Raw genomic sequence first — 16,092 nt, 5'->3', positions numbered from 1 at the left:
GATCAAAGATAACTCCAAGATTCCTCACAGTGGTGCTGGAGGCCAGGGCGATGCCATCCAGGGAAACTATATCTTTAGATAATGCGTCACGGAGGTGCTTAGGCCCCAGAACAATAACTTCAGTTTTATCTGAGTTTAACATTAGAAAATTACGGGTCATCCAGGTTTTAACATCCTGAAGGCATCTGGCTTGATCGATAGATATTACTGAGTATCATCTGCATAACAATGAAAGTTTATGGAATATTTCCTGATAATATTGCCTAAAGGAATATATAAAGTAAAGAGGATTGGTCCGAGGACAGATCCTTGTGGAACTCTATGACTAACTTTGGCGTGCATGGAGGACTCATCGTTAACATGTACAAAATGAAATAATGATACATGGGACTTAAATCAGCTTAGAGCGGTTCCTTTAATGCCAATGAAATGTTCCAGTCTCTGCAATAGGATCTGATGGTCCATGGTATCAAATGCAGCACTAAGATCGAATAAAACCAGTACAGAGACAAGTCCTTTGTCTGATGCAATTAGGAGGTCATTAGTAATTTTCACCAGTGCTGACTCTGTGCTATGATGAGCTCTAAATCCTGACTGAAAATCCTCAAATAAACTATTGCTATGTAGAAAGTCACACAGCTGTGTGGACCTTAGAGGGAAATGGAAGATTACATATAGGTCTATAGTTGGCTACAACATCTGGATCAAGGTTGGGCTTTTTCAGAAGAGGTTTAATTGCAGCTACTTTAAAGTAATGTGGTACATAGCCTAAACAGATAATATTGTTAGTGATACATATACAAAAATGATGTTCTTGTAAACCTGATCTGCCCGCAATGATTCTACAGAGATAAACACATACACAAAGAAATGCACTTAACATGCTTGATAGACCTCAAGGATACACATAAAGGGCCTCGAGCAAGGACATTTTTGTATATTTATCTCAACTTTTGCTTACTTTTATCTTGTAACGTGCATAAACATAATGAATGCCTTCTTTGTGTAATTTGAGAATTCATGAGAATTGTATATTTGCATAATTAACAGAAGCACAGCCTGTGAAGGTCCAAACCGTGACAAGGAAAAACAAGGGATATGGACCCAAACACACAACACAGGCAGAGCAGATGTAGTTTATAGTGTTTAGGCAATAATCCAAAGTCAAGAAAACGTCTCGGGTTACGTATGTAACACTATGGGAACGCCTCTAGGCGAAGCAGGTCTGAACGTGAATGAAATCACTCCAATCCTATTGGCTTGTTGCTAGAACGGTAAGGTGTGACGGAATAACCGGAGGAGTATAAAGCACACCTGTACACACTCATCATTAGCTTAAACTATGAAGCAGGCGCTTCAGGCGGGTAGAGAGGTGCGGCGGGCCGACGCAGTCTCTCGTTCCCCTTCTCGGGGAACCAGGGTTACATACGTAACCCGAGGCGTTCTGGGAGACCCAAAACACACTAGCAGCTGGTCAGCCTTCCTCCAACGGGAGGACCTCAGAGTGTAAATACTCAGTGCTCTGACAGGGCAGAGCAGATGAAGTCTCCTGTCCTCCTCACATGAGGTGGAGGATGAAATGCCTGCAGCACTGTGGACCCTGCCGCACAAGAAGGCACTTTAGGGATGTATCCTGAACGAGGGTGCAGGATAGCCCTAATATTCCCCGGGGCAAACTCCAGGCTTTGCGGGGAAACCGAAAGCGCTTGGAGCTCCCCCACCCTCCTCAGAGAGGTGATAGCAAGGAGAAAGGCCATCTTGAGGGTCAAGTGCTTAGCCCCAGCTGACTCCAGGGGTTTGAAGGGGGCCTCAGCCAACGCCCCAAGAACCACTGCCAGATCCCAAGTGGGAACCTTGGACCGAGTCGCAGGTCTCATCCTCCGGGCACCACGGAGGAAAAGTACAACCAAGGGAAGTTTCCCCAAGAACCCCTCCCTCAGAGGGGTGTGGAAAGATGAAATAGCTGCCACGTACACCTTGAGGGTGGAAGGGGAAAGACCAGCAGAGAACCGGTCCTGGAGGAACTCAAGTACCTGAACCACCGGGCAGGTAACAGGGTCCACCGACCGCTCCCTACACCAAGTGGAGAAAACACTCCACTTCAGGCCGTACATCCTCCGTGTGGACGGGGCCCTGGAGCTCAGGAGGGTCTCGACTGCTCCGGCTGTTAGACCCGCCTCTAGGTACTGTGCCCCCTCAGGGGCCAGACCCACAGTCGCCATATGGCGGGGCAAGGGTGAAGAACCCGGCCCTGCGCCTGGGACAGCAGGTCTCTCCTCAGAGGGACCCGCCACGGCGGGCCGTCCAGGAGCGACATGATGTCCGAGAACCACACCTGGGTTGGCCAGAACGGGGCTACGAGCAGTAGGCCGACATAGTCCTGGCGGACCCGCTCCAGAACCCCGGGAGCAGAGCGACTGGGGGAAAAGCGTACAGACGTAGCCTCGGCCATGAATGTACCATGGCGTCCAGACCCAACGGGGCTGGAGGAACGAGAGAAACCATAGCGGGCAGTGCGTAGTCTCTTGAGACGCAAACAGATCCACGTCTATGGGGCCGAACTCTTCGCACAAGAGCTCCACCACTTCGGGGTGAAGTCTCCATTCCCCGGGCCTCAGCCCCTGCCTCAACAGCAGGTCTGCTCCCTGATTCTGCGTCCCCAGGAGATACATCGCCCTGAGCGATAGTAACCTCTGCTGGGACCACAGGAGGATCTGACGTGCCAGTCTGTCCAGAGGGCGCGAGCGCAGACCGCCCTGGTGATTCAGATAGGCCACCACCGCTGTGTTGTTCTCCTCGGAACGAACCAGGACGTGGTGGCCTTGGAGATCGGGCAGGAAACTCCTTAGAGCCTGGAACACCGCCAACATCTCGAGACAGTTGATATGCCACTCGGATCGATGCACCTGCCAGGATCCCCTTGCAAAGCGGCCGTCCATGACCGCGCCCCAGCCCGTGAGGGAGGCGTCTGTCGAAATAACCAGCCGGCGACAAGACCCTCCCAGCACGGGCCCCTGGGACAGGAACCAAGTTTCCTTCCAAACTGATAGGGAACGAAGACACTTGCGCGTAACCCAAACCAGACGGAGAGGATTTCCCTCGGGGAAAAACCCTTGTTCATGGGGTCTCATGTGCAGCAGTCCAGATGGTATTACGCTGGACGCAGCCGCCAGGAGACCCAACACTCGTTGAAAGTGTTTCATAGTGATGGCGTGGCCTAACTTCACCCCTTTCACGGCAGCCAATATGGTGTCGACACGTGCCGGAGACAATTGTGCCCGCATCGTTGTCGAATCCCATGCAACCCCTAGGAACGTAGCCCGTTGGGTGGGCGCCAGCACGCTCTTCTTTGCGTTGAGCCTCAGCCCTAAACGCCGCAGACGAGCCAGAACGACATCTCGATGCCGAACCGCCAACTCTCGAGACTGGGCTAGGATGAGCCAGTCGTCGATGAAGTTGAAATCCGGATGCCCCGGAGCCTCAGCGGGGCCAGTGCTGCATCCATACACTTGGTGAATGTGCTAGGGGAAGTGCCAGGCCGAATGGAAGAACCTGATACTGGTAAGCCACACCCCCGAAGGCAAACCTCAGGAACTTCCTGTGAGAAGGACGGATGGAGACCTGGAAATAGGCGTCCTTTAGATCTATCGTGACGAACCAATCCTCAGATTGGATGTGCGTCACAGTGGCGGATGATGAGCATCTTTAACCTGAATCTCCTCAGAGACCGGTTAGAACCCGCAGATCCAAAATAGGGCACGCAGCCCTCCGTCCTTCTTGGGGACTATGAAGTACCGGCTGTAGAACCGGCGTCTCTGTCTGGGGGGGAGACACGTTCCACGGCCCCTTTCCTCAGCAGAGTACAAACTTCCTGTCCCAACACCGGACCTTGCTCCGGGCGGACCACAGTCCAAACCACCCCCTCTCTTCTGTTGAATTTGGAGGGCGGGTTTTGAACTGTAGTCGATACCCATCTATGGCAGTGCGCAGGACCCGCGGAGAAATGTTCGTCAGGCTCCGCCAAGCGTCTGCAAAGACTGCCAACGGAACCAGCCCCTCGGGGCTGGTGGTCGGTGTCTCGTGTGATCTTCTGGTGGACCCCTGAAGCCCCAGAACGGCCGAAGATCCACGGTGAGTGAGTCGGGATGCCGTCCGTCTGCAGACCCTCGGGGCAGGCAGTACGGTGCGGACTCGATGGTGGCAGGTGCGTCCTGAACGTGTAAACGGCGGGATAACATCACCTGTTGCCACGGCGGAGGGGACCTCGGTCAGCCTCCGGGGGGGGGGGGGGGGTGCGGGAGGGGAGAAAGACTCCCCTACCCCGGTCTTCCCTGAGCTCCGTCGGGACTGGATGACGGTCCTCAGATCGCGTCTCTCAGACGGCTGAGGGTGAGAGCGCCGTCTCGCTGCCCCAGCTCCTCGGGGGGCCCCCGAGAAGCGACACTCTGCTTCCCTCCTCTCCATAGGAGCTCGTAGAGGGAAGGGACCTACGCCTGGCAGCCTCAGCTGCCTTGGGTCCAGACCGGCGAGGGAGGTACTGGCGGAACGCTTCGCACTGTGTCTAACGCTTCGTGGTTCTGCGAAGCTCCGCCAGATCTTCCTCGGAGGGACCCCCCCTCTGAACCATCTCCTGTAGCAGGTTGGCTTGGTAGGCTTGAAGCACCGTGGTGTGCAAGCTCGCACCTGCCTGGCCCGCTGCCATGTACGCCTTCTCCACAAGCGTGGATGTGGTGCGACATGGTTTGGATGGTAACGCCGGCTTCTCCAGGGAGGACGCAAGTCGAGGGGAGAGATAGCTCGCAAGCTCATCCTCCACCCGAGGCATCCTCCCATAACCACGGTCCCTAACCCCCATCACATTACTGTAGTTCAGTGATCGGGGTGTGGAAAGCCATGTAGAGAAGGGTCTGCCCCATGATTTACTCAGTTCATCATGTAAATCAGGAAAGAATGGCAGAGACCGGCGTGGAGGTGGCGTGTGGTGCTTAAGAAACCTTTCATCAAGCTACCACTAGCCTGTGGTGTCTGCTCCTCCTGTGGCCAGTTGATGTTGAGCTTAGCCACGGCTCTAGTCACCACCTCCAGCAGCACGTCATAGTCGGGCGTCGCTGGACGACACCCGGAAGTCATCGTCCACTGCGCTGAGCACGTCCGCCTCCTCGGAGTCGGATTGCTGCAGCGTCTCTTGATCCAAACCGCGAGCGGGAGAAGCCGAGAACGGGCTCCCGAACGAGGAAAGGAAGCGTCGGAGCCAGCGGATGAAGGTCGGGAAAAAGCCTCAGCCGTCCCGAAATCCTCCGACAGATCACGCTGTGAACCCCACGAGTGAAGCCGCCGGGCCGCCTCAGCGGCCGCAGGGCCCGCACCACGGGAGAACACATCCGGCCATCCTCGGAAAAGAGAGCCATGCGGGACCTCAGTACCCGCACGGAAAGGGCTTCGCAACGGGCGCAGGCAGCCCCCTCGAGAGCTGCCCGGGCGTGCTCCATCCCCAAACATGAGACACACATCTCATGAGAATCTCCATCCGTGATGTACCGAGGGCAAGAAAAAACACACCTTCTGTACATCTGGTTGCCGGACATGCTGGTAGACTTCTTCTTCAGGTAAGACACACTGCTTGTAGGACTGGAGCTTTCTTCAAACAACATACAGAGCGCCTGCTGAATAAAAAAAGCTAATGATGAGTGTGTACAGGTGTGCTTTATACTCCTCCGGTTATTCCGTCACACCTTACCGTTCTAGCAACAAGCCAATAGGATTGGAGTGATTTCATTCACGTTCAGACCTGCTTCGCCTAGAGGCGTTCCCATAGTGTCGTAACCGACGCAGTTCGAGTTCCCTCGAAGGGGAACCAAAGTTAAATCCAAACATAGGCAGAAACTCAGATGTCTCTCTCAAAAAACACACGCACTGGAGACAAGCAGGGACGCTTGACAGAATACGAAGCCGAACCAACACCAGACAATGGAAAGACACAGACTTATACACAAGAGGGAGGTGATGAACACAGGTGAAACACAAACCAGGAACACAGAAAGCAAAGTTACACAAAACACAAGAGGGAGAATCCTTTCAAAATAAAACAGGAAACAGAACACAAACACAAAACCACCATAATACCAACACAAAACCCAGAAACATGACACAGTCATCTGTCTCTGCCAATATATCAGTATGCTGTCAATAGCCAATTTAAATGAATAATGATATTGTTAGGCCACATGAATAAATTAACTATATTAGAATTCTAATTGAGTACAGGATACACGATAATGTTAATATAATTAGTGTCATTTATATAGTATTTTCAAACTCAAATATACTTAAAAGTAAGGAAATATACAATCCATTAGTGAAAAACTTAAGTTGAGATAACTGCAGACTAATTGCACATGACTCCTACACAGGTCTGGAGTAAATTGTGTTTGTGAGAGTAAATTGGTGAATGTAAGCAAGTTCTAAATCAGTCGTACAAGAAATCTGTTCGTACATGTGGTTCTTGCATGAGGCCCATAGTGTTTTGTGAGAAACACTGGATGTAAACATAACTTTTGTTTATTCACAATAAAGCCTCACAGAGCATCTTTTAGTATAATGGCTGTTTCATTTAATGTTTTTTTTTTTTTTTTTTACAGGGACTTCAGTTATGAAAATAACTGCAACTGATGCTGATGAACCAGGACATGAGAACTCTCAGATCGCATATTCCATCATTGATCAGAATCCACCTTATAATATGTTTTACATTGATAATGATGGAACCATCTATACCAAAGATTCTGCCCTGGACAGAGAGGTACAGTATGAAGTACACCAACACATCAACAGGGCCAAGCCACCGCAGAGAACTGAAATTCTGCACTCAGATCAATTAATGAGGATTAGCAGATCAATTACAGCTAATTCTCAGTAATGGTGTTGACAATTTGGTAAAAACAGGGTCCTTTTTCCATTCTCGCACTCAAGACATTTTTTTAATTCTACCAACACAACATGGTGACCTATACACACTATAAGCTGCTCAAAGTAAAATTTTACGTAACAATAGATCAAATTACTTTGTACTTTACTTTGTAAAGCGAAGTGTTGCTAAAAGCGATGAAATATGACCCAACGCTGGATCTCCCCTGTAGCTCTAGAGAGCTTTTTAGCTTCTTTCGGCTCATAGTTTTGGTTTCACTGCGCACTAATTGCCTAGCACCAACTCCCACAGTGACAAAGTTAGGAACTAGATTGTGACTTAAATTCACCAGGTGACTACAAACACAACTAATTTTAACAAATAATTGCTAACATGTTCCATGTCGGCTGTGGTGTCCTGATCAAACATTTTCTGTTTGTGCTCATTGTCTACATTTCCTGTTGCCAGAGGTACAGTGGGTTGTACAGTGGTACAGTACAGGTACAGTGAAGTTGCCAATATTCAAGCAGGCTCTCAAAATGAATGCTGTGGAAAATGTTCCCCAACTGAAAACCAACAGCAGTTCATCATTTTTTCCCTTTATAGTATTTACCTAGACACTCACAATTCATTGACTATGAACCTATACTTTCTGTAAATTATGGCAAACAGGAGCATTGCTACTCTGACAAAGGTGCAACCATTCAGAAAACTTTATATAGTATAATTAATATTTTACCTCTCAGAATTCACACTTTTTTAAAGTCCCATCTCATAGCAATGTGTGAACAGTCTCTGTAAGTCATATATGATGTTTTCAAATTTCAGAAAGCAGATATGTACACTCTGACAGTGAGGGGTCAAGACCTAAATGGCAGACCAGGGGGAAACACTGGAACCGGCACTGTTACCATTAAAGTCCTTGATGTGAATGACAACCCACCCACCCTGGAAAAATCAGAGGTAGTTCTCACACTCTACTATATCAACATGTTATACTGAATTTTGGTGCAAGGAGAAATGGTTTCCATGAGGGTTTACAGAGTTGCATGGTTTCAGTGTTTCTTTTGAGGAAAAAAAGAATATTTGAAAATTTGCTCATATTACAGATCATGCATTAGTCAAAGAAATACACCAATACTGCTGAAATTACCATTAATTCATCTTATAATGTGTTTTACTTAGTATGCGGGCAGCATTGAGGAGAACACACAGGGTGTGGAGGTGATGAGACTAAAAGCAAATGACCTGGACCTGAAAGGCACAGACAACTGGGAAGCTGTGTTTGACATTGTGCAAGGCAACGAGGCAGGGTACTTCAGCATCAAGACAGACCCCAACACCAACGAGGGCATCCTAATGCTTGACAAGGTACTGCCGAAGCAGCATTTCTGCAATTTTAATTGAGAAGAAATATAGCTGTTGGTCTTTTGTGGGGTAAATGTGGTAAATGCAGTGATCATGCTTCATACACAATGAATAAAAACAAGTAACTTGGCCACCATTAAAAGAAGTAGGTGTAGACATGACTAGAAAAAAGTAACAAATAGGTTTACTGTGGGATGTAATTCACTTTTGAGGTGCCTGCAGGACATAAAAAAGATAACAAGTCACAGGGTCGGTGTTTTACAAGAGGTAAGGGTGGATTTAACAAGCCCCGTCAATCTGCTAAATATTTATGGTGAATTGGAATGCAAAATCAGGACATTAATCAACTGTCATCATTCAGTGGCATATAGGAACATTGTCCAAATGCCCAGGATGTTGAAGCAAGGTTAAGAGAGGTATCCCGCATGCCTTTCTTCCTAGCCACATCCTCCAGGTCGTACTGGGGGATCCCAGGCCAGACTGAGTATGTTGTTTTTTCAACACAACGGAGCAGCGTTTCTTTCTGGATGTTGGCATTTCATCCTTATACACCCATCCTATTTGTTAGGGTGTAAAAAACACTTCCACTTTATATCTGTGATCTTCATTCAGTGGTTACCCAAAGCATAGGTAGTTGGAACATTCCACAGATCTATCAAGAGCTCTCCTTCAGCAAATCAAATTTCATTCACTAATTAACAATACTTTTCATTTAAGTAAAATTTTACTCAATTTTGTGAGCTTGTATTGACAAATGTTCTGGCAAATAACTGTGTTCTCTGTGTTTGTGTGTGCCATTTCACAGGCTGTTGATTATGAGGTTGTGAAGAACCTTGAACTTGGACTAATTGTTAGGAACAAGGCTCCACTGTATGGTGGATCTGGGGTAAATGCTGGAGCTGGTGTAAGTTTTGGAGGGGGAGCAGGAGGAGCAGGGGCAGCAGGGGGAGGAGGAGGAGCAGGGGGAGCAGGGGCAGCAGGGGGAGGAGGAGGAGCAGGGGGAGCAGGGGGAGGAGGAGGAGCAGGGGGAGCAGGGGGAGCGAGTGGTACTGGTGCGGGAGGTGGGTCTGGAGGATCATCATGGCAAAGTGGGACCACATATACAACCTATCCAATCAAAATTAATGTGACGAACCAGCCTGAGGGGCCACGTTTTCAGCCCAAAGTCAAAGTCATTCCAGTCTCAGAGGGAGGCAACTCTTTCAACATTAAAGATGTTATCGCCAGCTACCCTGCATTAGATGGAGACACTGGGAAACCAGCAGAGAAAGTCAGGTCAGTGCAAACACAAACAAATACACAAGAAAACTCTGCAGTTAAAACTACAATGCTTAACTGTCTACACTCTACTATTTCTGCTGTAGTTATGCCAAGGGCTCAGACCCTGACAACTGGTTTACCATCGACCCAAATACAGCTGAGATCAGACTGAACAAGATGCCTGACAGAGAATCTCCACTCGTGGTCAATGGGACATACATTGCTCAAGTACTTTGCATTTCAGAAGGTACACTCTTCCACTATGTGTCTGCTCCAACTTCAGACATTTTGCATGACAGACTAGTTTTTTGCAGTGTGAAGTAGCTGGAAAGGAATGCCACATCATGCTTAAAAGTCTAAATTCTGACAATTTTTGCAAATCGAACAGCCTTGCCATTATTGGGGCTAAAATGTAAGGATTGAGTCTGAATATGGCTTTAGAAGAAAGGCTACATATTTCTTAAAAATTTTGGGAGCAAAGATGAAAATTTGACTTAGTTTATGAGAGCCTTTGCGCAATTTTCTAAAAGTTAAGTGTGTTAATAATTCGTCTTCTGGGAACCATAAACATCCACAGCAAATGTAGTGGAAATCCAGATGTCGGTTTGCAGGATCTTGTGTAACACCATCTAGCCACACTCACAGTAAGAGTGCTCAGGTTGCTAGCTAGCTATAACTAATGTCTGTACATTGGCTGTTTGCAGTGAGATAACACAGACTGCACAAACAGTCCAAGGGTCAAATTCACTTAAATAATAAATAAATCAAGGAGAAAAGTTGCTTAACCTTCTATCTGAGCATGTCATTAGGCCCACCACTAGCAGGACAAACAGTTGTGTACACCTGTTGTCCACCAGCAGGGAGTGTGAAGCGTTTGAACTTGTCTTACAGAATGGGGATATAATTAAAAGAAATGCTGAATGATCTGTTCTTATTTCTGTTTTTCCAACTCAGACATGAGTAAAACAGCCACCGGCACCATAGCCATCCAGGTGGAAGATGCTAATGACCACTGCCCCACCCTGACCAGTAACATCCAGACAATGTGTACCACGAATACTTCTGTTATTGTGAACGCCAAAGATGAGGACGCATCTCCTAACGGACCTCCTTTTGACTTTGTCATCATCCCAAAGGGCACAAAGGGCCAATGGAAGGTGGAGCATCTCAATGGTGAGGAGAAATCTGCCAACTATTTAAAAGTTATGATAGATAGATGTAAAACTAAATAAATACCCGTAGATACAAAGTTAGAAATTGCTCTACATGAATTGGTGTCTGGCTTAGATTTTTTTTTTTTTTAGCTTTTGCCAAAGTGAACATTGTTCAAATTCTACAGGAGTTGCTTTAAGGGTCTGACCTTAAAACTAGCACTTAGCGTGTTTTGACCATGACTCCTGGAACCTTGTTTTGAAACTAGAGTGTGGAAAAGGAAATTTATCCTTGAGTGTTTGATCCAGAATACTAATAACTTTAGAGTAAAGCATATTGACTTACTACACTCTTCATATGTTTGTCTTGTTGCGGGAAGACACTGCAGCTATCCTGAGAGCCCAGGAGTCCATGTGGCCTGGTGTCTATGAGGTGGAATTGGCAGTAAGCGACATGCAGGGACAGGTCTGTCCAGAACCACAGAAAGTGAAGGTCCAAGTTTGTACCTGTGAGGATGGAGTGGTGTGTGGAAAACAAGGCCTCAATGGTCAGGCCAGCAAAGAAGCAGTGTTAGGACCTGCAGGCATCGGACTGCTATTACTGGGCCTGCTGCTCTTACTACGTAAGTATGATGTGACGCTGTGAAATAATACTGTGGGACTTTCTTTAAGATCAACAGAATTCTAGATTAATAGTATATGTGGGATACCAATACTTAAAATAAATATTCTGAATACATAAGTTGTTACCAACTAAATGTAAAGCCTGACATACTCTACACAACTATTTAAATAGTCATTAGTACCATGTAGAGAGTACATGGTGTACTACTTTAGATATGCATGGGATACTTTAGATATGCAGTATAAAATCTTGAGTAATGAAATATTGCTGTGACCAAGTAAGGTCTTTAAATAGGAAGAACATCAAGACAAAGCCTAGGATGTCAGAGAGGTATTGGGTGGTCTTAATACAGGACTCAACATTTATAATCCCAAATTTTATTTATATTTTATTTTATAACATTAGTAACCCTTGGAAATAATCAACCATTATTTTTTATTGTATCCTTAAGTAAGATATTTCCATTATGCAGGCATCATAAATTTTATATATTACACCCAGTTATTAACACATTTAAAACCTGTGCCAGTCCCCAGCATTGCCATATTACAACATAGTAACATACAGGCAAGCAACAAATAAAAGGAAATACCAACATACCCAAAAAAGGTTAAACTCAAGAGCAACTGGACTTGCTTGAAGATACTCGAAGATGTTTCGCCCCTCGAAAGAGGCTTTTTCAGTTCTGACTGACTGGCAGGGAATTCCAGCTATTTCAAGTTCGTTAGTGCTCCTGGCTGTTGAAATGACAGACGTTATATTCGTTAGACACCCAAGGCCAAGTCTGAATGTCTGTCATTGGCATTCTCACATGAGCATTGTAAGTAGGGGGATAAGTGGTGTCACAAACTGCCTCCTCCCCAGGCGTAAAGCCTCTTTCCCATTACTGGTACCAGCTCAACTCTACTCGACTCGGTTTCTGCCCGCCGTCCTCTGTTTTCCACTGTAGATAGTAGCCAGATATAATACCCCTCAATATAGCAACACCACACACAACTGCCTTGACGTATTGCCTTTACTTGTTCAATGCGACACACACACAAGCTGTCTCTTGATTTAAGCTAAAATTAATCAGCATTACTCAAAATGTAAAGACAGAATAGCAGTATGACAATCTTACAGCTGTGTTTCCCTCTGCCGTTGTTGCTGGAGTTTCTGCTGTGTTGGCTGCCACGGTCTGTGTGACTGTGGGACCAGAGGGCTCCGTGAGTGGGCGGCCAGCTGGTCTCACAGGCTACTCCTGTGGGTTGGCGCGAGCTTCCCCCGCCACCACTTGCGGAGCTCCGAAAACAACAATCAGTAGTCTGCTGTGTTTTGATGTCACATTTTTGTATCGCCTCAGCTCGGGTGGGACCTCGATGGAGGTGATACGAAAAACAAGTACCGGGTACAGGTACAGCTTTTCCCCGATGGAAAACCAAAACAGGCTGGTGTATTTCCCATAGATGTAAACGCAGATGTGACCTCAGCCACTGTTACTAGTGAAACACCAAACGCCAGCTGAGTAGTATTTTTGACTGAAGCACCTGTCATCCATTGCCCCATAAATTAACGCTCTTTCAACATCTTTTTCTCTTGGCATCTTGATACAAAATCAGAGTCAATTGGCCCGCTCAGATTTTGTATACCTGCCACAGCCTGTAGAATATCCATTTAACATATCTAGAACTTCACTCAAATTGAAGCAAAACAAAAGAACAGAGTAGAAAGTTAGGCAGAACAAAAACTACAGTATTTATGTGTATGCGTATACCTAGATGCACTGTGTTATCCTGCCTATCACTATTCTTACTGTCAACATGTTTACTCATTCCATGACCACACTGAACAAAGCTGAGTAATTGTAAATGCATATATCATCACAAAACACCTTAAATATGATGTGTAGCATAATTCTTTATTCTATTTTTATGTTGACATACTTTACAAATTAATTTTTTTTTTTTTGTTGTTGAGTGGTTTGATGCCGTCGTCCTCTCATACTACAACCAGGAAGTTAAAAACTCGGGTCATGTGACACTAAACATGTGACACTGCGCATAGTTCATTGAGACCCTTTATTATTTCAATATTTGCTGGAAATACATTGATACGTTGTTCAATCACATTTTTAGAGCCTTATAACTGAAATTGTTTTTAAGGTCACTACTGATGGTATTAATTAAGACTAGAGCAGACTAGCTGATATCAGCTCATGACTGATGTATGAGTATACACATATGTTGGTTTATACCTTAATAAGGCCTGCAGAGTTGGCAAAAAAACTGTGTATTTATGTTTATGATTCCATGATGAAGCTGATTAAGATAATACATTGTCAGGTACTTTTAAATGCTTCAACAGTCACAAGGAAGCAGTAGCTGCGATGGGAAAATAAATCAGATCACAGTCTCTAACAACTCCAGTTTTCATTAAGGTCAATTCTGAGAGCTCTTTGCTTTAAGAGCTGATTGTGGGTCTGGCCAGCAGGGGGTAGTAGCTAAAACCTGACAACACACTCAAGAGTCGAAGTGCAACATGCAACTTCCACCAAAACGGTTATAGAAAAACTTGCCGTTAATAAAGAACTGCATGGTTGCCTGTTACAAGAGAAGACCTAACCACATTGTATTGAACCAGGTAAACTAAACCTGTCCCCACATCACACTTTGGGAGCATTATGTTTTCTAAAACTTGATTGTTGTTGTGTTTTAAAGTCATTCCTCTGTTGATGCTCTTCTGCCAATGTGGGGAGGCTGCTGGTCTGCCAGGGGGCTTTAGTGAGATGCCTTTCGACACCAAATCACACCTTATTAACTACCGCACTGAGGGCCAGGGAGAGAACACGGTGAGACATATTTATATCTCTGTTGAGGACAGGAACATAGCCATACATGCTAGTTGCTTGCTATTGAGATGCTGTATGAAGTGATGCTTGACATTTGGATCATTGGCCTGTGATAGGAGGTGCCGCTACTGACCATGCCAACACAACTGGATGGAGATACGGTCTCTATGGGTATGATGGCTAAAAAATCTTCAGCAATGGGGCCCATGGCAGGTTTGGATTTCCAGAAATCCGTCACTTCCATGGATGGGATGAACAGGGCTGCCTATCAGGACAGTTTTGGAAGTGGCCACAGAGAAGGGACATGGGGGACGATGAACCAGCAGAGCGGCAGCGGTTTCTGCTCTGAGTTTGACGGCAGACAACGCAAACAATCAGGAGTAGGTGGAGTTCATGATGGCATGGCTTTGCCAGACCACTTCCTGGGACAGTACTACACTCAGGTGAGGGATCATTTACATATTTCTACTCTTTCCTTTCTGTAACCCTTTGTAGGCTTTTGTCATCCTGGGCATAATTTTGATGGTTTTCAGATGTTGGGAAAACAAATCAAACTAGATAAAAGAGGTGCAATTTGTAAATGTCGTTGCTTTAACAGTTCAAAGAAAGTAGCTATCCTGAAAGCAAAGGATAGGTTTGGTCTTTACTCTTAAGAGGCCTTTAAGCTTTAATACAAAGATCCCACAATAAACTCAGAAAGAATATCTGCCAATATGCCGCATTCGCTCATTCATACTGAAAAAACATTTCTGACATAATCCCACAACCATGTGTGCTTTCACATAGTGATCCAGTTTCCTGGAACCAGTGGTGTAGAAAAAAGCTGTTATGTGTAATACAACACCGGCAAGCCGGCTGTGGCTTTTCACTTTGCTCAGAGGCGGATCAAATCGGACCCCCCTTTCTGGCTCCATACCTTTCCTACAGCACAGCGAGCCAGCTTAACTGACTGTGTGTTCTAACTAAACTTCGAACACTTTAAAGAACATGTCCTTGGGCACCACTATTGTCAGGCAGGGCTTAGTTTGTGTTATGTGCATATACACATGCCTCTGGTGTTTCTCCTTACAAATCATTTAGATTTGTGAATTTTTTAATTCGGATCAGACTAATACATTCATTGAAAGTTTAATTAAAACCGTTTGCACCCTGAATGCTACAAGAAGATTGTGATCAGCTAACAACATAGGTAACCTGATGGTTTCTTTCTTTTTTTTCCAAAAGAAGATGACCATGGAAACGAGAGCCTTGGTGTGAAGGATGGTCTTTTGGTTTACGATTACGAGGGCCAGGCCTCCCCTGCTGGCTCAGTGGGCTGCTGCAGCCTCCTGGAGTCTGACAACGACCTGCAGTTCCTCGATGACCTCGGGCCAAAGTTCAAGACCCTGGCTGAAGTGTGCGGAGGCAAGAAGATCGCAACTGAAGTCAAACCCGTGTTCACTCCTCCGCCCAGTGCCTCCATCAATACTCAGAGCTCAGTATCAAGTTTGAGGACTGCCCAACAGCTGCCCCCACCCCCCAAGCTGCAGCCGACTATTGCCGAAACAGGGCAGACTGTAGTCAGGGAGACATCTGAGCGTACTGAGATGGTGAAGGAAAGCAAGGCCGCGGTGAGGGAAGGGATGACCACGGTGAAGGTGAACCAAGGGATGGCAAATCATGGCCAGATGCTCCTGCTACAGCAGCAGCAGCCTGTCTACTACACCACCGCTCCTGTTGTGCAGTCGATGCAGTACGTAGTCCAGCCACAGATTCAGAACACCATGCTGCTGGCTGAGGCACCATCCACCAACTTGCAGGGCATGGTACTGGTTAATGGCACCCAGACTGGATCTTCCCAAGGCATGGTCGTTCAGGGGCAGACAGTGATGTCCAGCGGACAAGCCCGGGCCCCGGCATGGTGCTGGTGGAGAGCGCAGCGTCCAGGGGGGTGCCAACCTGATCTACACTGGCAACC

At 46.5% G+C, this 16,092-nt stretch overlaps 1 pseudogene; it reads left to right on the top strand.

The window, feature by feature from the left end:
- LOC119882109 overlaps nucleotides 1–16,086 on the top strand; it is a 33,311-nt pseudogene extending 17,225 nt beyond the window's left edge.
- The last annotated feature ends 6 nt before the right edge of the window (nucleotides 16,087–16,092 follow it).

Source organism: Micropterus salmoides, unplaced genomic scaffold, assembly GCF_014851395.1.
Source record: "Micropterus salmoides isolate LMB-PRFRI ecotype aquatic unplaced genomic scaffold, ASM1485139v1 Ms_hic_scaffold_2913, whole genome shotgun sequence".
In the NCBI taxonomy this organism is placed as follows: Eukaryota; Metazoa; Chordata; class Actinopteri; order Centrarchiformes; family Centrarchidae; genus Micropterus; species Micropterus salmoides.
The sequence above is the reverse complement of the archived record's forward strand: the minus strand, read 5'-3'. Positions and strand labels throughout refer to the sequence as shown.